Raw genomic sequence first — 22,159 nt, 5'->3', positions numbered from 1 at the left:
AATGAGTGATGTTTCCTGTATCATATTTGCTGTATTCCTGTGCTGGAAATATTGCACAAGGTTCTTATGGGACCTCGTGGCTAATTTAATCCACCCCTAAGAATCCAGTGGGAATCTTCTTCCCTACAGCTGTCCAAATGGAAATGACAAGTAATGTGAATAGACTTGATTTAATATAGCTGCAAGGCTAATGTTTTTTATACTATCAGCTGGAAAGATCAATACAGAAATAGTCAATCAGAAGCAGCTAGATATCATCATCATCATCATTATGTATGCTTGCAGGAACTCTTCAGCACCATAAGAGATATGTGAACATGCCCTTGCAGTTCTTATACATGACTGGCCCTGTTCCCCACATTCTATGATTTGTAAAAAATAATTTACAGATGCATTTTTGGGGTGCATGGACAGTATGGAAATGCATATATTACACCAAAAAAACGATTGTACGTCCAGCTCTAAATTAGGCCCTTTATATGTGTGAAGTGGCAGAAAAGGCGAATTTTTCCTTGGCCCACCATTGCAGGAGGCCTATCAGTACATTTCCCATAAAAATCCTGCAAAGGAGAGGCTCTAAAAGTTATTTATGTCAGATCTTTGCTGTCCTAGTAGACATTTAAGAAAGCTAGACTCCACTTTCAAGTAAGTTATTTTCAAATTAAAACAACAATGTAAATAATATTACCATCAACCTTAAGTCTAAACATAATTATTAAAAGAGTTATATCTAACTATACTAAGTTTAACAAAGATCTGATATTTTCTCCCCAAATTCTATAACTGTAAGAAACCTTTGCACAGTGTCATTTTTTAATGCAATTTGTATTTTCTCTTACCGTTCTCTTGAGAAATGTTGGATCCACTTATGTGTTATTTGCCCCTGAGCCCACAAATGCTTTAAAGCAGGTCTGCTTTTATTCACAGATAAACACTTTGTAATTCAAGTTGAAGATTGGTTAGCTATGTTTTGTCAAACTAGCAAAGCATAGTATAAGTTAAAAGAGTATTCCACTCTAAAAAAAATAATTTTGCAAAATAATTTCCGTTATCAATAATAATACTTTGTTGGAAGTATATTATCTAGGACCTCTACCAGTCGCTGTGTTTAGCCTGGTCCCAGCACTTACATATGGCCAAGACCTCATTCAAATTTGGCGCTACTCGGCTCCATCCCTAGCAGGGAAGATCTGACATAGCAGTGCTACGGCTTTCAATACAGAGAGAGTCAGGAGGAGCTAAAGGTCTGATGTCTCAGCTACATGTACCCTGACCCTGTTAATTACAGCAGAGGTTGGGTGCCCAAGCGGTGGGACCCCACCAGCCAGAGCCGTAACGAGGCATGTGCCGGCGGTGCCGTCGCCCAGGGCACAAGCCCAAGGGGGCACAGCAGCCGCCCGCTACCTGCCTTTGTACATTCATCTTTTAACTTTTGCAGTGGAACGTGCGTTCCACTGACAGGAAATTCGTCATTTGAAACGCAAACTTGCGTTCCAAATGCCGAACTTCCTGTCAGCGGAACGCATTCGGAAGTAAGTCTCTCTCTCTCTCAAATCCAGCATGAAGGTTCACAACATACAAGTGTTCTGAGCATGAGTCCATATTATTCTGGAATCTGGAGAAGAAAATTAAATTTCCACTAATATCTGATCTTCCCAGTTTTACTGGTCACAATCTTATTCGGGCATGTAAGGGCGGAGGTGATCCTCAATGGTGCCAACCGTTCAATGGGTGACCTGTTCTTGTGGAAGGTAGAGGCAGATGCTGCATAACTTGAGGATTGTGGCTTTGCTTTTAGGAGTCTGCAAGTGCTGTCTATCAAGAGGAACACTGACTGGCTAGGACTGTTAAGTACAATTCCAGTCTTATCATTATTTTTATATATATATATATATATATATATATATATATATATATCATGCATTTGCAAATATATGTAACAGAATTATTTCAGTACAGTGCTAGCCACACCCCCACATTAGGTTGGCCAAACCCACTTGGCAAATGTCACTCCCACTTAGATGGGGGGGCCAGTGCCCTGTCTAGCCAAGGGCACTAAAATGTCTAGTTACGGCACTGCCACCATCTATATATTAATAGCATATGTGCAACTTTTATGAGTGACTTAGTTCTTTGATGCCGTTGTCTGGGTATCATATCATCATATCACATCCTATAATAAATTAAAGGTCTTGGACTGTAGATTTGCAAAAAGGTATTGCCGTTGTAATCTGTTGCATTGTTTCGGAGTTACTACACAAAATGTCTGCCCGCCAAATCATTACCATTGTTCTCTGGAAAATGTGACAGTTGGCAATACACCTGTGCACCTGCGGGTTGCTCTGGAAACTGTGACAGTTAGTGAACTCTCCCTGTGCGCCTGCTGGGTGACCTGGAACATGTGACCTGCTGGTTGGTCTGGTAACTGTGACAGTTATTTGCAGCTCTGCTGGGTGACCTGAAACATGTTACCTGTTGGGTGGTCTGAAAATGTGACAGTTATTTACAGCCACATATATCAGTGCATCTTGTGGGGACCATGCCGAGCAATGTAACTTCGATGAAAAACTTATACATTTATTTACTTGTATAAAGAAATTATCCAGTTCCTTTAATATAGTGATTGAAAATATAGTAATTTATTCATTATAATTTGTAGTTAATATTTCTACATATAATGTAGTGTATAAAAAAGTAATTGAATTCTTTCAATTAACTAGTTCCTCTAGTAATACTATTATTGGCAATGGAAGTTATTTAGAAATATTGTTTTTTAAAGTGGAAAACCCCTTAAGAGTGTCATATAAATATACGGTTTTGTGCAAAATTTCAGAATCTGTTATCCTTACATATATATGTTATAGTATATTTTGTTATATATTACATATTTATCTATACACCACTATATGTAATATATGTATATATATATATATATATATATATATATATATATATATATATATATTTATGGGTGGGGTACAGAATAATGATGCTGATTGCTGATTATTCCAAGACTTACCCCGACGTCTTCACACCGAAGGGCTCCTTCCCGACGAGGCTGCAGGACGACTGATGTGCCCACCGACTGGAAGCAATCACGATGAATGAAGAAGCCGGCGCGACTTGATGACGTTACTGGGAACCGCAGCACTGTTATCGGTGCTGTCAAGGGGGTAATGCAAGTATGCGGCCATGGACAATGTATTTTACAAACCGTTGTACATTGTCCATGGCGTCATTCTTACATTACCCCCTTAACAACACCAATAACAGCGTCGCGGTTCCCAGTGACATCGTCAAGTCGCGTCGGCTTCTTCAATCATCGCGATCGCTTGCAGTCAGTGAGCACATCAGTCATCCTGCAGCCTCGTCGGGAAGGAGCCCTTCGGTGTGAAGACGTCGGGGTAAGTCTTGTCGGGTTAGTCAGAACCGATATGCTGACTTCCACCGTATATATACACACATATATACTGTATAGTACATATATAATACATATATATGTATTTTACAGTATGTTATTCACATGTATTTGAGCATATATCTATATTCTTTGTAATAAAATCTAGCGTTAGTTTTCCTGTCTCTTTTTTTTAGAATTGAATTTGTCATTATTGTTTTGTGCTGAATTTAGTGTGTGGCTCTTTAAAAACTCTAAGAAAAGCTATTTACCTCACCAGTGACTTCTGAAAAATAAAATTGATTTTTTCTCTAGTGCATTAAGTAGTAGATATATCATTAAGCAAACTTTAATTAAAAGAAAACTAATCCATTCAAGTTTGAACTTGCTTTTTTTTTATCAGTTATTAACTCTCACTGACCAAAATGCAGTACATTTAATTTTGACGGTGTGCTACATGGATGTGTCAGAAAGAACCGGTTACGACCAATGGTTACTGGACCAGATTTTAACTATTGTTGAAATGAGACCATAAGGTGAATGGGATGTCATACACATGCGTAACAATGTAAATGTGTGTATTGGACTGAACACAAGACAATGTTCAGCTCCATTTATTTTAAATATCCACTGTAGCAATGAGAACAGTTGCAATGGCATTTTTTCTGCAAATTGAATCCTGTGGTAGAACAGGCCATTTCAATGTAGTTCCTATCGTGCGGAATGACCATTCAGCGCTGTATATGTAAATTCCACATTTCATTGAATTTCTAGTCGATACATAGAGCTGTGGCCATAACAATGTCAATTCATCATGCTTTGTGTCGCTGTTGGGATAGAAGTATGGAATTACACGCAGAACACTTAGGCAGGAATTCAGTTTCTGCACAAGGTGCCGCGGAACATCAACTCAATGTTCGTAAGCGAGAATTCCCAGGAACTAGGGTATCCAACATTGCAGATTTTCCTGCCAACCTCTATTGGGTTGCGAGGCAAAATCTGTGATGTTTCATCACCATGGAGCGTCCGCGCAACCTTTTCCGCAGGCACTCTGTGGTACATGGCGGAAAATTGAATCAGCCCCTAACGGTTGAATTCCATCAGAGAACCATCATCTCTACTCCACATGGATGACTGCATAGTATGATATAGCATTGTATACTTGTTTATAAAAACATTTTTTATATAGTGATATTAACTGAATCTCAGCCAAGTATTAAACATGAAAGCAGAATTCTTACAATTGATTATTTATTTTTCATATTACGTAGCACTTTACAGGGAATATTAATCATTAACGTCAGTCTCTCCTCTAGTGGAGCTTACAATCTATATTTCCTACCACACGGACACACGCATCAGGGATAAATTCCTCAGATGCCAATTACTCTATCAGTATGTTTTTAAAGAACCCGGAGGAAATCTACAAAAACTCATTGAGAACATACAAAAGAAAGGACCTTGGTCAAAATTAAACCCTTGGCAAATAAGTGTCAAAGTGGTTGTGTGTCATGTTTACCAATTTAAATCTCAATATTACAATATTACATTTCTTTGAAGCATACGCTTATGAATTGTGTTAATTTGCAAGCTTTATAAAAACTGGTTGTAAAATGTGTGTCTTTGATTGGCTCTTTTCAGGTATATGCTCAGAAAAATTAAAGTTTTTTTCAAAAAATGCTTGTTTGTGTGTCACACATATAAGCGCACACAAGTACGCACATGAATGTTTAATATATCGTAGAAAAGAACATGAACTCTACTTTTAAACAGTGAAGCATCTAAATATTACTATATATGAATAAGTAAGTCTCTACTAATGCTGTAGAAGCTGTTTATGAAGTTCGGTAAACTGCTTGCATTGCGTTCCACTGCCACTTAAAGAGCCCTATGACATGATAACATGAAAAGACAGTAATTCACCATACATTAGAGAGTAGGAGGACAAATTAGATTGAAGGACATTTAGAAATTCAGTATGTGTTGCATACTTGAATACAGAAGTAGCCTAGAGAGATTAGAGGTCTCCAGTGTATGTCTAATACAAGATTCCATCTGAAGTTTAAGGACATATAGGAAACTGCTTAAAAACAACAAACCTGACCTTGGAAATCTTATTTAAAAAACAAACAAAATATCAAACTGAATAAACATTCTTGAGATGTTTACCTTGGCAAAGAGGTCAGTGCAATAGATACACATTTATAAGCAATGCAATTTATGGGACTATGGGGTCTATTTATCATTTAATGGCGATAGGAAATATTTTATATCACTGCTTATCACAAGGCTGAACTTCCTGTTTCGCCAGGTTATTGTAAGAGCATTTACAAATTAAAAGAATAAAAACAATATGTATAAAAATAGAAAACAAGACAATTGTTTTCATACCTTTAAATTAATAAAAATGCTTTATTTTCATTATAAAGCAATTTTTCTTGTCCACAGCAGCTGCAATCTTCATCTTAAAATAGTGATAGGCGGACAGAGGCAGTACATGGTAAAACATGTCCTTCATTCAGTGCAATCTGCCTAGGTTCACCTAATGATAGCACTGACCCTAAGTAGGAGGAAGATTATTTTGCTAATTTAGTATATATTTTATTTATGGAAAAAATTGGGTACAATATCTAACCTAACAGATCCTGGTTAATGTTGTCTACATCTATATTTTTTACAGATAATATTTATATATTCTGAACACAAATGTATGGTTATTCTGTATATTAAATTGCCATTTAGACATTTTCATATATAAATAGTATACTGATTTATTGTATCTTTACGTTTATGCTATTTTGCTAAATAGTTTACTTTCCATACATTTTCCTGGGAAGGTGAAACTGTTTCTTGGTGACTGAGACCTCTGGTATGAATGTGTGAAACTCTTTTTTTATCTAATTACAATTACTGTGCCCGCACATTTGGCCTTTACAAGATACAACCTTCTATTAGCACACTGCTATCTATTCACCAGCATATTGCACAAGGCTGTATTTGCTCACAATGCAAATGTGAAGACTTTGTTTTTATTATTTGCTATTACTATGTATTACTTTTTGATGGGATACTGTTAGATAGTAAGCCGCCTTTTATACAGATTTTAACACCGCTGCATGTGGGGTTCGATGATGCATTAATCATTTTCAGTTTCGTCTTGACTCAATAGTGTAGACTGTGAATTGGCAAGAGAAGTAAAAAAAATACAGCAGAGAGAACAAAAATGATACAACAATACAACACCATGAAAGTCTATCCCTAAAAAGAAAAACATCAGTGCTGCCTGTGTATGTAGATGAACATGGCTGCATTCATCTTTTATTTAGGTGCTCCCAGGCTGAATACTATTAAAAAGACCCACAATGATGGCTATACAATAGAGTCTATTGAGATTGTCAGGGATGGAAGGGAGCCACATGTGGCCTGCAGTAACATCCCTGTAAAACAGAACTATACAAACTAGGATCACTTCCAAAAATGCAATTTAACTGTACAATTTACCTACATAAAAACAAAGAAATATTGAGTGTTAAATGTAATAATTTCTTATTAAATATAATTCATGGTTAGCACTTCTGCTTTACAGCACTGGGGTCAATTCCTGACCATGGCCTTATCTTTGTGGAGTTTATATGTTCTCCCCCTGTTTGTGTGGGTTTTCTCCAGGTGCTCCGGTTTCCTCCCACACTCCAAAAACATAGTAGTAGGTTAAGTGGCTGCTATTAAATTGGCCTTAGTCTCTGTTGATGTGTGTGTGTGTGTGTGTGTGTGTGTGTGTGTGTGTATTAGGGAATTTAGACTGTGAGCTCCAATGGGGCAGGGACTGATGTGAGTTCTCTGTACAGCGCTGCAGAATTAGTGGCGCTATATAAATAGCCGATAATGATGATGATCATGATGATGAATGCTTCGATACTTTACTGTGTTGTGTAGCTCCTCTTCTTTCCTACAGGTGTCCATGTTCCTAATATTGCAAGACATATTTAGGGCCAGATATAGAGTTTTTTGTTACTCCATTTCTGCAATGTAAAAATGCAACTTGAGCAAAATTTGTCATACAGAGCATGCAGACAACTTGTGCCCGTATTTTGAGTTGATTGTGTCTTATGCTTGCATCCACAAAGGCAGGCCAGGAGAATTCAGATGTCAGTTCGGACAGTAGGAGAACGGAAGTGCTCGTCAAATAAGACCCTTAGAGATGCGTCCAGATTTGACTTACACGTATCTTTGTACGACCCATAGGTCCTACGACCCATAGGACTTTTGTATGACCCATGTGACGTATCTTAGGATACATGCAACTCAAAATATAGCTGCAGAACTGTAGGCGTATAGATGCATTTTGCATGTAAGTAAAAGTCGCAATTTTTGTTTAACTCTAAATCAGACCCATGGAGAGCAAAATAACACGCTACCTGCCATTAATACAGTGCATTCTAAAGGTTGTGTACAGGGCCGGATTAACCCGAGGTCTAACTGGGCTATAGCCCAGGGGCCTCGGGCATCCAGGGGGCCCTTCAAAGTCCTCAGCAGCATTATTGATCGGTCCGGGGGTGGGGGCGCCCCCAGCCCGATCAATGCTGCTGAGCACTGTCAGTACAGTCCTCCTTCCCCGGCGCCGCTCAGTAATCTGCTTACTGAGGAGATTTCCCGAGAGTTCACAAACTCTCGCGAGATCTCCTCAGTAAGGAGCTTACAGCGCGCCGCGGAAGAAGGACTGTACTGACAGGTAAGTGCTTGGAAGGGGGGGTCTCACGGGGGGGCGGCTCACATTGGGTGCCTCACGGGGGAATGGAGGCCCCCTTAGCCCAGGGGCCTCCATTCCCTTAATCCGGCCCTGGTTGTCTATTACAAAGCTTGTTTTGGTGTTTGTATGCAGTGGTTGGAGACCTACAAACATCTGCCAATGGACAGCCCATTGGCACAGTGGTTAGCATTGCTGTCTCACCGTGCTGGGTTCATGGGTTTGATTCCAACCAGGGCCCTGTGTGGACATGCAGTGCTACACAAATGTGTTACAATTCTGGTTATCCTTTAGAGACAATGTGCTGGACACCAATGTAGTCACAGAAAAATTACTGCACACTTGTAAATTTGAACACTTTGCTGCTAAAAATACAGTTTTGTGATCTAGTATGCGCAGGGCCGGTGGTACACAGTAAGCGTGGCAGCACGACATAGTGGAAATAGTAAAATAGAAGTACATATATATATATATATATATATATATATATATATATATATATGTAAAGATCTACACAGATGCCATTCAGAGCCCCCTGGTTCACACCTTCATTCGTTCTCTTCTTTTTAAATCTCACAGTGTTTTTTCAGATAATTTTTGATATCATCGTATTACATTGAATTATTTCCTTTCATATTATGAGAATCCTATTGACTAGGATTGACCAAGCACAGTCGCCCTTTGCGCTATATCTTGTATTTTAAACTTCTTTTTTTATTGAAGCTACATTTTTTAAAAGCTGAATTTAGGTTTCTTCAGTTAGTACGAGACATTGTTTTTACTCTAAGATGAATCTCCAGACTTCCACAAACCACAGTATAACAGCTTTATAAAACCCCATTTGGCCTAAATCGATTTGGAATCTACAATGTAGAGTTTTACTACATTTCACAGTTTTGTAGCGTGTACTATGTTTGGTCATACTTTTTTATTTGTACTTACAGTTCATTTTTTTACGATAGACACCATCTCAGGTCACAAGTGCTGCTTGTAGTGATTTAGAGAAACGTTCTCTCAAACTGTTGTCATGAGAATGAATGATCAAATGCTACTGTACTCAACAAAAAATTGTGTGCACGTATTTTTGTATGACATACTATAGTTGGACTACTACAACTACAATGTTGTGAGTCATGTTACCTGCTTAATTGATCTAAATTGTCCATCTTGAGGTGTGGCAGAATATGCCTGATATCTCCCGCCGTGTGATTCTTTAGCGGTTTCAGTGTCACCGCAGTTGCAATTGATGATGATATCACTTGTCTGAACTTAGAGGTCATTAAAAAACAAACTGACGGGAAACAGTGACATCCATCTTCTCAGCAATGTAAGCTTTCCTTAAAGCATTGTAATTAGATGTCTTACACTGTCACATCAACAGTAGTGAACTGGCATGCAGAATGGCAATAAGTAAAGAGCATCAGACAGTTTGAAAGTTTTCACATTTATTATCCAGCTGTATCTATGTGCATCTGTCAGCACTGACAAATATCATTTCAGCATATTTGTTCTGCAAATACATACAAACAGGACTTATAGGATTGTGTTTCTCTCCAGTATGTTCGTTACTTTAAAAATTGTGTCAGTCAATGCTGCATGCCTTTGTTGATTGCAGTGTGCCATTGATTTTAATATAAAGGTTATAGGCTGTATCTATTCATGAGAATAGTGTTTATTCTGTTTTATATGTTCAGATATAGTTGCTCAAGCAGATACATTGCATAAGAATCAGAAAGGTCAGGATAGTTTAAGAAACATTGAATGTCTAACTAAAGCTTGAAAAACAAATAATTGTTGCCCCCAATTTTTTTGTACTATTTTGCATATACAATTAAGGAATACAGGAACCACATCATAGCTGTAATTGACTTAAATAGAGTCATGTGTCTACAGGTGCTATATGGCCCTATGATTTTAATGCTTTATTTAATGTTCTCTCTCCAAATCTGACCAGGGGGAAAATGGCAACATATTAGTTACACATTTAATAAAACAATAGTATTTCTGGCGCAATACAGGGACCACAATTCCCTAGATAAACGTTTATATGGCAAATTTAATCTATAAAACACACAAATGATAAATAACATGTACAGAACATAAAGAGTGATCACTCCAAAGTAAATGACCTATTAACATATAAAAGCCCATAAACCAAAAGCATAAACCTTTAAATGCATAAGGTATAGGTATAGAATTGGGCACAAAAAGAATTCCATATGAGCGTTAACAAAAATCAATGTAAAGTCATAAGGCATCTTAAATGAATGGACATCAGTACATCAGAGAATGTTCTTATGATAATAAGGGGATCCGATATCATCCATATATATGTCCCACTTCTAGCAAAACCTAATGTAAGAATTCCTTAGAAAAAGTCAATTCAAAATAAGAAAAAATATAAGTAAAATATTTCAAATATTAGTATTATTCAGATTCAGGGGAAATGAAAGCAGGGTTCCAGATATAAAGACTCCCAGATGATAAGGTTTAAGTAGTTACAGTAGTCAATGAAAAATAAATTCGTATTGCCAAGTAGTTCTTTTGGGGAGAGTCAGCTATCACGAACGGAATACTATTGCTATATTCCTAGACCTCAGGAGTTTGGGACCTCTTCTCCTTAATCCCCTTTTCTCTTGGCTGCATTTATTCCCTGTACCCAGGAAGTGCAGGTATCCCATAATTTATTGTTGCAACACATTTAATAAACACCACCAGAGGCAACTCAAACTAACCTACACCGTGATGATGAAGAATCCTTACATATCGTTGAAGTAAAGCATGCACATTTATGTATATAGGGATCCTATGGGTCAGGTATAAAGGCCAAATGAATTCAGAGGAAGATAATCTAGCAAAATATACAGTACTTTGCCTATATAGAGGAACACTTCCGAACATGTACAAATGAAGAGCCTTCTATTATCAATTGTACTGTGACTCAGAGCCATATCCAGGGTGTGTGTGGCTCGTGTAGCTGCCAAGGGCGCAATGAGGGTCTGTCTGCCGTTTGTCTAGGCCCAACCTTCCAGGTACCCAGGCAGTGCAAAGTAAGTTTTGTTGGTGCTATAAGTCTGAACTTAATGCATGCATACTATATTATATTATATTTATTGTGGTAAGAAAGAAGAGACTAATATATTCCCTGGGAATCTGCAGTCTTAGGCTATAGACAGTCTGCACACTAATCATCACACAGAGCACAGGAACACAGGTGGAGCACCTGGGTGTAATTAATTAACGGAACTGCTAGCGTAGTGCTTTGGAGGAAGCTTAAATAGCTGGACTTGTGCTGTGGGTGGTGCGACCGATGCCAATGAGTGGCCAGTGTCCAGTTAGGGGACAATCTGTCACGTTTGGGTCGCATGAGTTCGTAAATATTTTTGGTGTGATTACTGAAACTACTACAGTAGCTGTTCATTCCATCCTGACATACCTGAATAAAACAGCAAAGTAGTTCAGCAAAACTGTGTCTGCAGCATTACTTTGTTTTGTGCTGTGTGCACATGAACGTACCTAGATGAACGGTCAAAGATACTGTGCTGTGGGTAGTTTATAATACAAGCAACACACTGTACTATTATGTATTATGTACAGTGCTGGTGAACAAGGACTATTTCAGTGAGTAAGGGATGGTGCCTGTAACTAGCTATGGGTAAGAGGTACTGTATACTGCTTTGATGGATGGATGAGAGGTATTTTATTTTGGTGGGTGATATATTTGATGAGTAGTAAGAGGGATGAGGAAGGTAGAGTAATGCGAGCAGCAATACTTACCCCTCAATCCTTAGACAGCTGAGCGTAAACAGTTTATCTACGTTCTCTGCACTTCACTATAATGCAACATGCCTGAAAACAGGTTGTGCTCTCACCCATTTCTGTCTTTACAATGCTGACATGTCTATGCAAGCAGGGAATGTTGGCTCTACGTTTTGTGATAAATGTCTATTAAAAAATGTGGTTGGAAGGCACTTAAAATTCTAAATAAAATAGAATCTATTGTGCTACATACTAGCAGAGCCGTAACTATGCCACTGCCAAGGGTGCCTAGTATCTCTCCTACCAAAATGGATGGGGGGGGGGGGGGGGAACGTCCGTGTTGTTTCTCACACAGGGCACTAAAATGTCTAGTTACAGCTCTGCTATGACTGAACTGTTTCCTTAGTTCTTTTCACAATTCCTATACTGTATTTTCCAAGACACTGTAAACATGTCAATGTACATTTATACTGTCAACATTGCTATCTACTGTAGGACTGCATAAACAGAAGACATGACATGTTGTATCCACTGGGAAGCATGTATTGTTGTTGTACATGAAAGCATGCACTATGTTTGAAAATCCGCAAAGTTAAAGTTGAAATATTGCATGTGCCATCATTTGTTTTATACATATTTCCCCCCAACTACTTATTATTTTGTAATACTATTTAGTTGAACATGGCAAAATTGCAAACACTACATTTAATAGAAGCAGACATTTTATTAGAGAATTGTAAATATGTAAGTATAAGAACTATTTGTGAAGATATACCCAATGATCTTAATTGGCTGTTTTTAAATATTTCAATTCGGCTAGTGAAATTAATTAAACAACAGCATTGTATATTGTTAGAATTTAAACTTATTGTTACTTTTTTTCCTTTTTCAGCACAAATTAGAAAATACATGTTTAGTATTTTTTTTTTGTTTTACAATTTTTATAGACTTGTGAATTTAGGGATAGTAATTCTAAATGTAAAAGTTAAAAATGATTATATAGCCCCCTTACCAAAAATGATATGGTCCCATGGATCTATTTTCTTCCAATTTCATGGCATCCTACGATGAAATCCGGGCTCAACCAACGAGGATCTAATTTGCAGAGCATCCTGCAGTGAAGCGATGTGCCTGGAAATCCTTCCTCCACATAACTAGGCTGTTTAAAAGTCCCAATATAGTTACTATTGACTGATCCAAGTTATAATTTCAAAATTGTAATTCTGACAGCAGCAATTTTCTTCCTGTATTTTGATTTGTTGTTTGATTTGAGATCCCTGATCTGGCCAAAATCTTTTGAATCCAGAACTTTGCTTAATTCTGTCACTCTTCTTTGGCCAGAAATTGACATTGCAGTGGTGGAAACTTGAATGAAAGTGTAGGAGTCTTTAGTTATACCCAGGGGCGTAGGAACGAAGATTTTCATGGGGAGATCAAAAGTCCAAGGACTACTATTGGGCTCGGAGACCCTTTTTCTTACGTTTGGTATCTTGTTTTACGGCAGTTGTAACAGTGACTGTAGATATACAAAGACTCGCAATCCTATGTTAATTTTTCTCAGTGTTTCAGGTGTTAGTCAACCCCAGTTTCATTGTTTATTTTTCTATCAAAATATATTTATGCGTTACTAAATTATTATTATTAATGTTAATTACCAATTAGTAGAATAGCTGCTAGAAAGCTAGATAAATTTAATTGTTGATCTAAAAATTTACATTTTTCATAGTCATTAGCCTCGTTTTTATTCAGATTTTGTTGACAGCCTAATCTCATTTGATTGGGAGTATTTTTAAATCTATAGTCACTGCCTCACTGGTTATGGTTTGTACTATAAATTCAAATTGCTATATCTCATGTTTGTTACTAGACGCACCACATGTAATTCAGTGAAAAAGTAAAGTGAATAGTTGTTCATCATCAATACAGGTTGTTTATTAAATGTTTATGAGCGGGGAACACTTAGGGCTAGATTTACTAAGCTGCGGGTTTGAAAAAGTGGGGATGTTGCCTATAGCAACCAATCAGATTAAAGTTTTCATTTATTTAGTACTTTCTACAAAATGACAGCTAGAATCTGATTGGTTGCTATAGGCAACATCCCCACTTTTTCAAACCCGCAGCTTAGTAAATCTAGCCCTTAGAGTTTTTTTAAATAAATAAATCAGGCAATCTGTATCAAGGCGATTTATATTAAAGAACATTTTGAAGTTATACTAAGACAATCTAAAATTTAAAAAAATTCAAGTTTAGAACTGATACCATGACTTCAGAAAGTAGCATGAAGGCAGAAATCATGGGGGGCAACTGCCACTTCTGCCCCCCCCCCCCCACACTGGTTCCTACACCCCTGGTTATACCTTATGAAGAAAAATATTAAGGGACATTTATAAATACAAAAATACAAATGTTCTAAAATGTTGAAAGAACTGGTAGATAGAGAGGCTGATATTTGTAAAAACAAAACAAAACACACACATACAGTGAGATCATAAGGACTTCCCCCAGCTGAGGGCATCTCCAAGGCAGCTCCAGAGCAATGCAGGAGAAACCTCTATCTTGTCTCTCCTGCATGCCAGCATTATGAGATCTATAAAAATTTGATTGAATAGATACTGGATTGAATTAGATCCAATTTACATTGAATCATTTAGTGCTACCAGAGTTTTTTTTCAAGTTTTAAATAACAATATAAAAATAAAAGGGAAAAAAACAAAAATTGTACTCATTTTAAACACACAAAAGGCACAATTTTGAAAAAACTTTTTTTACCTATTTGTTTACCTATATAACAGGCTTAAAAATATAATTTTACCAAAAATCCACCAATAATAATATAAAATTTACTTTGCAAATCCAAAAAAAAATATTTCTGATGAAACAAACAATACAAATTTAATAAATTGTCTTCGTCATGTAGGGGGAGGGGGGATGGGATAAACCTATTTTCACAAAGCGTGACTGTTATATTCATTATTTTCTATTTTTTTTTTTTACTAACCACCTATTTTTAATAATAAAATACATGTGTGAGTTTTAGATAGGAGAATGTAGGGAGATCCAATGCTAATTAACTCACAATGCATAGGACAGCTAAAGACAGCCCTTACAAAGACAGGACACAGACATAGAAAGGTTTAGACTGAATCAGGTCTCTCCGGCATACTAGAACTCTGAGATCCATATTAATTGGATTTAATATGAACTGCTTTATTTTATCTAATTTACATTGAATTATTTAGTGCTGGCAACAGGGAGTATCTATGAAACAAACCATGGTTTCCCCAGGTAAAAGTAAGAAAGATAAAATAAAAATAAACAATTTGCATAAAAAAATTGAAAATGCACAACTTTTATTAACAATGCTAATGTGCCTTCAGTTGTTAACTAAAGGCAACACAGTTATACTCTGAATAGCATGCTGGTTATTCAGCAAGTTCACACTATCTATTTATCTATCTATCTATCTATCTATCTATCTATATATATATATCTATATATATCTACATATTTTTAATATATTTATATACATATATATATATATATATATATATATATATATATATATATATATATACATACAACATAACCCGTGCATGATACTCATGCATTCTAGTCAAATCAAGATACTTAAGGTCTTAAAAAGGTTCTTGTCATGCATTTGGGCCTAGCCCAGGCCTCCTCAGGGGAAGATCGTTACTTCTCGACGCAATCGCCCTTTTTAATGTGTGTTCATGAGGTAAAATTACCTCACGAAAATGAGTTTGACCCCTCAACTCGTAAATTTAGCCTTTACTACCCCTCCCACGGGGGGAAGGGGGGATGATGGAAGTTAACTGACTTGACTATTCTAATTTTTTTGACTTGACTATTCTAATAGTTTTTTCCACACACACACACACACACACACACACACACACACACACACACTAACGCACGCCTCTACACATGTGTGTTCATGAGGTAAAATTACCTCACGAAAATGAGTTTAAGCCCTACCAAATTTCAGCCCTTTTTGAAATTTTTTCCCACACACACTAAGAATTTAGTAGGTCAGTGTATAACTCTGCCTAGCAGGTGGCGCTGCAACTTGTTTGTTTTTTTTCCACACACACACAGACAGACGCCACTAAGCATTTATATATAAGATATATATGGGCAGCACGGTGGCTAAGTGGTTAGCACCTCTGCCTCACAGCGCTGGAGTCATGAGTTCAATTCCCGACCATGGCCTTATCTGTATGGAGTTTGTATGTTCTCCCCGTGTTTATGTGGGTTTCCTCCGGGTGCTCCGGTTTCCTCCCACACTCCAAAACATACTGGTAGGCTAATTGGCTGCTATCAAAATTGACCCTATTCTCTCTCTCTCTGTCTGTCTTTCTGTGTGTGTATATTAGGGAATTTAGACTGTAAGCTAGAAATGGGGCAGGGACTGATGTGAATGAGTTCTCTGTACAGCGCTGTGGAATCAGTGGCGTTATATAAATAAATGGTGATGATGATGATGATATATATATACAGATGGATTTGGTTGACGTTGAGGGTGTCTTGATTAAGTGTTGCACACCATTTTCACATCTCAAATAGAAGCAAAGCATAATTTCTTTTGAAAATTTACATGCAAAACTTGCGATATATATATAGCCCTCCCTTGTTTTCTCAAATGCCATTTTAGAACAGACAGCATGCAGGGAGGAGGGTTGCTACAGTGCTCTGCTCTGAAAAATAGTGTGATGGGTGAAAGCAGAACATAGAAAGAGATAAAATTATGTGATTATTGTGAAGCAGTTTTGTAGTGATCAGTCAGCTAGAATAGTTAGCTGATCAATTGATTTTAATTTCAATCTTTCATAGCGTTTAGACGGACTAGTGGCTACTGGTTGCTATTAATACATATACAATTGTACTAGTATGTAGACTGAGTTAGATATCATTCTCAACTTAGTTTTATATTTAATAAAGGAAAGCGGTGTGTTTTTCTGTATGACTATTAGCAGCAGAAGCTGAAAAACAAATTGTTTTATTTCTTTTAAGATTTTAAGTTTTTCTAGTGGAAGTAATCTTGTGTAGGGCAGTGACATCTGAATTCATTTTGAAAAAAACTTTCCGCATGAGTGTCTACGCAGCTGCACACCCCAAGGAAACACTATTTATTAAAAAAAAATCTATTTTTCAATACTTGTCAATTTTCAAAGGTTCATTCAGTAACATCTATATTGTGTTTGCTTGTGAGAGTTTTCTCTGCGCATTTTCAACATTCAGCGACCACATGTAAAACATTGCAGTGTCTTTATGAAAAATTCTGCCATGCCGCCAAATGAAGCAAGCCCATTAGATAAATGAAACAACAACGACAAAAATAGTGTAAGGTGCAAGAGATAAAAATGTTGAAATGCTACACATCCATTAAATGTTAAATGTTAGCTTGTGTCATGGAGAGTGATGAGGCAGTAAGAATCAGATGTTATTAGATGGACAGAGCCATAAGTAGATATTTAAGTACATACCAAATTGTAAAGCGCTACAAAATTTGCTGTATAACAATAAATGATCATGCTGATAGACGATGGTGGCCTGCACCCATACTAAAAACTTTAAAGACTAGTACTATGCACTTCTTGAGAACATTCATTGATATCCAAGAGCAAAGCTTTCATAACCTTGCTGCTATATAAATAAATAAAGATGATGATAGATGAAGGTTGCCTGCACCCATATTAGAAACTTCAAAGATTATACACCTAATACATTTTGATTGTTATAGGGCATGCATCATAGATGGTGAAGGTACAGTAATAGGCAGAGGTCACTGGATGGACAGTGATATGAATGAATAGAGTTAGACATTTATAACAATGAATAGACAAAGGTGACCTACACCCACACCAAAAACTTCAAAGACTAGTTCTATGCACTTCTCGATGGACAGAGCAATCATCTGTATTCAAGAGCAGAACTTTTACAAAACCTTCCTACTGAATAAATAAATGTAGAGGATGACAGATGAAGGTGGCCTGCACCATTACCAAACACCTCAAAGACTAGTACTTATCAATTTTTGATGGACAGAGCATACTTCTTGATGGACAGAGCATTCATCGGTAGCCCCCAGGGGAAGCTTCATCCAACGCTGGGGTAAAGGGTACTGACCGAGATTTGCATCGGAGGTGGTCCACAAGATCCATGATTATAAATATAGAATGTATATATAATATTTATATGTTCTATTAGTGCAAGAAATATGTAAAACAGACAGTTAAGATACATTTAGTATGTATCCTTCTCACATTGATGCAGTTTTGGTTGCTCAAAACATGTCTTGACAATGCAATTGAAAGTCCGCATTCTAATAAATTAAGAGAACAGATTTGGCCCTACAAAGAATACATGTAGAGATGGAGATATAATGGCTGAAGATTTACACTTAGTGATGGAGTTAGAGAACTGTATAGACTTATTAATTATTTTTTAAATTGAATGGGAGAAGGCAAATGCAACAATGGCAAAATTACAAAATCCTTCATTAAGACAGCTCGCTGCAGCGAAACTTTGGCCAAAATTAGTGACAATCGGTACAGTTGTCAAGGGGTCATTAGAAAATAGACTTGAAATGACTAGAAAAGAATGTCAATGCTATAAATGGTAATATAGGAGCAAAAACAGCTCAGATGACATTATTTCATCACTATTACATTATCTATAATATATATATATATATATATATATATATATATATATATATATATATATATATAATCACACAAAAAGAAAGTTCTATTTTTACAAGAAAAATAATATAAATTTTACTTTAACGGTCTGCAACAAAGTAAATTTATTCCTGAAGAAACGGTCACACTCCAAATGGAATAAATTACCTTGGTTTTGTTTGTGGGGAGACCTTTGTGTCATAAACTAGTTATTTTCCTTTTTTCTTTGTCAATTTATATTTGGCTGCCTTTTTTTTATCACTAATCAACTTTTTTAAAATAATACAAATAATTAGGGAGTGTTAGTTAAGAGTTAGTAGGGTGCACTACTGCTAATTAACACTCAAAGCCTTGGGTAACATGTTCTCTATATACAGCCTTGACAAAGGCAGGGCACAGACAAATGTCTAAGCTGTATATTATGGAAATAATTAAAGGCTATGATAGTCCTCTGCAGAGGGATAACACATTATATCCTGAATCAGTGCTGGTTAAAACAAGTCTTGAAGGCAATATACAGCTTTATAAGATTATAGATCATATTTAATCATAATTAAATCTAATGAGTAATGTTCTGCATCCACAGCACTGTTTGTAATATATTTTTATGCTGTAAGGAAAAGTTTTCACTTAATAGCTTGCATATGGTTGCTTCTGTCTAGCTCAGCCTGTATTGTTCTATGTCAGTTCAGGGATTAAAAAACTTTCTGTTGTGTCACTGTGAGATTCATTTATGACAGGTTGCTTTCAGTTTACTAGTTATTAGCTTTGAAAAGCTTTTTGCCTATTGCTAGTTTAAATTTGTGTCTGCTTCTTCTATTGTGATTTGTACTGCACAACTATGATTGTTTCTCCTCCACTGCTCAAGGAAGGCTGGGCACACGCTACAGAACATCTCTCCTGATGCTATATTGTTAATGATTTTCCAACGACTGAAAAAAGTTCAGGGGGTAAATGTATCAAGCTGCGATTTTGCAACTCTAGCGATTTTCTCGGGAGAGTTGAAACTCGCAGATGTATGAAGCTGAGTTTCCATACAAAATCGCCAGAGTTCTGCTTCTGTCAAAATCGCTACTTGCAAAATCGCCAGAGATCAAACTCACCACTGTCTGCCACTGCAGCTATACAAGTCTCCAATGTATGAAGCTGCGAGTTAGCAAACTCAGGAGAGTTTGCTTCTAAACACGCCAGATACAACACGCTGCTTGATAGCAGCGTGTTGTATCAACACATCACTGTTACACTGCCCTGGCAGTGTTCAAAAGTGAAAGAACAGATAAAAGTAAAAAAAAAAAAAGCGTGGGGTCCCCCCGCTATTCCTGCTTAACCCTAGTGCTGCCTGACTAGTGCTGGTCCCGTGAAAATCGGGGAAAATTTTTTCCTGGGGTTCCCCCGATTTCCACTTTACCAGCACTAGGCAAACCAGCCAGGGTTGGCGGCACTATAGCAGGGGGACGCGCGTCAGGGGTCCCCCTGCCATAATGACTAACCAACCCTAGACTGTTCAGTGCTGGGCTGGATTCCCTAGGGAGTGGGGTCCGCCGAAAAAAACTAGCGGGCCCCCCCCCCCAGAAAGAACCAGCCCAGTGCTGATAGCACTAGGGCTCTTCCTACTACCCCATGGCTGTTGGTAGTAGGGTAATACGGCAGTAAATAGTAGAAAAAAATAAACTGACACCAATTTTGTTTGTGGAACTACAAGTCCCAGCCAGCCAGGTTGCCCTAAAAACTGTGGGCATGCTGCCTCTTGTATAACTACAAGCACCAGCATACCCACGGCAGCCAGGGCATGTTGGCACTTGGAGAACCACAAGTGCCAACATGCCCTGACATTCCTGGCTTGCTGGGCCCTGTAGTTCCACAAAGAAAAAGTTAACAAAACAATAACACCCTCATACAAACCACACATATTTATTAAAAATAAAAACCCCACAATAAAGACACTAACCACCCTCTTTTTAACCACAACTATTTAATAAAAAAAAACAAAAACAAATACTTACCAATGATGTCTTCTTTCTTGACCCAATGTTCCTGGCTTGCCCCAGTCCCTTATTATTTGTACATCCATCTTGCTGGCTTGCCCCAGTTCCAGCCATTTGTACCTCCAAAATCGATTCTTTGCCAACTGGAACACTTCGCCCAGAAGGGGCACATATTTGTAATATCCCGAATCTTTAGTCTTGATTGAAGCTCAAAAAAAAAAAAAACAGGAGCCGCCGCAAACACCTCCTACCTAGTAGGAGGTCCGTTCCGCAATGCTTTTACGCTGTTTGCGTAAGAGCTAAGTACTGTATTATGGCATTTTCCCACGCTAGTGGGGAAATCACATATTACTGTATTTAGTGCTTAAGCAATTAACGTAGCGCATTACGCATGCGCTACGCTACTTGCGTAAGCTGTATTTACTGTATTCCAGCTTACGCAAGTAGCGTAGCGCATGCGCAATTTACCCCCAGATCAGCACGCCTATTCATGTGTACACACTAAATATCTTTTACACACTAAACACATGTTCTGACAACCAGTGCGGCCTAAACTTATAGAACAGGTATAGGAGGTCTTCGCCTTAAGCAGCCACCTTTCCCATAGAGAATGGTTACGCTCACAGGTACTCAGATGCCCCCAGGTCTTAAACTTAAAGTAGTATAGGTTTATACTCACACAGCTGCGTACGGGTGATGACACACGGAACAGGGGCGGACCAGTGATTTGCAGACTGGACGGAGCCCCGAAGGAGGTGTCAGGTAACAGCACGGTCAGGGTCACAGGCAATGGTTCAGAATCCAGGGACAGGCAAGGGGTCATACACAGGTAGTCAAAATCCAAGGTTCTTCACCAACAAAAAGCACATGAGCAGGCTAAGGACTTGCAGACAGAACTATAACCGCAGGGAGGCTAAGCCCTCCCTGCCTTATAAACAGGCACTGGCCAATGGGGTGAAAAAGTAATCAGCCCTAGAGGCTGTCATAAGGGGATTCACCTGTTGCTAAGCGCGCATGCCCGGCTGCCCCTAATGCCGGGACGTAGCGCAACGGCCTGGACGAGACCCGAAATTGATGTCCCGGTCGTTTCATCGTTGATCGAGATTTTTGGTCCGGTTTGAAAATCAAATCAAACGATACGATGTGCTTTGGAAAGGTAATCGTTCATCGTTGGAGCATACACATTGATGCAATATCAGGCCGAACTGTCGTTTATTGTGTGATTGGCCGGATAATTGGCTGAACGTGGAGAGAATAGCTTGAACACTGACAGAACAAACAGTCAAACCTTTATGGCAAATAAATCAATTTCACAAATGGGGTTCAGTGGGCATGTGGTATGGGAAATATTAAGGTAAACTAAGAATAGCATCTATCTTCCGAAAGAATCCGCATTTGTACCTAGCGGACAAGGAACTCAGTAATGCTCTCACAAGCAAAAACAAGAAAAGGTATTAAACCATAGATCGGTGATAGTCAACCTAATATACTTCTAGTGTACTTCTCGTAGAGTGGGCTCCCTGGATGCCCACGACCCTTTGACATTAGCCCAGTTAGACCTCGGGTTAAT

At 37.8% G+C, this 22,159-nt stretch overlaps 1 protein-coding gene across 1 annotated transcript in view; it reads left to right on the top strand.

Moving 5' to 3' along the window:
- The window catches only part of CSMD3 (CUB and Sushi multiple domains 3), an 853,424-nt gene that overhangs the window by 144,662 nt on the left and 686,603 nt on the right, over positions 1-22,159 (top strand). The window lies entirely within an intron of this gene.

This window comes from Mixophyes fleayi, chromosome 5 (genome assembly GCF_038048845.1).
Source record: "Mixophyes fleayi isolate aMixFle1 chromosome 5, aMixFle1.hap1, whole genome shotgun sequence".
In the NCBI taxonomy this organism is placed as follows: domain Eukaryota; kingdom Metazoa; phylum Chordata; class Amphibia; order Anura; family Limnodynastidae; genus Mixophyes; species Mixophyes fleayi.
The sequence above is the reverse complement of the archived record's forward strand: the minus strand, read 5'-3'. Positions and strand labels throughout refer to the sequence as shown.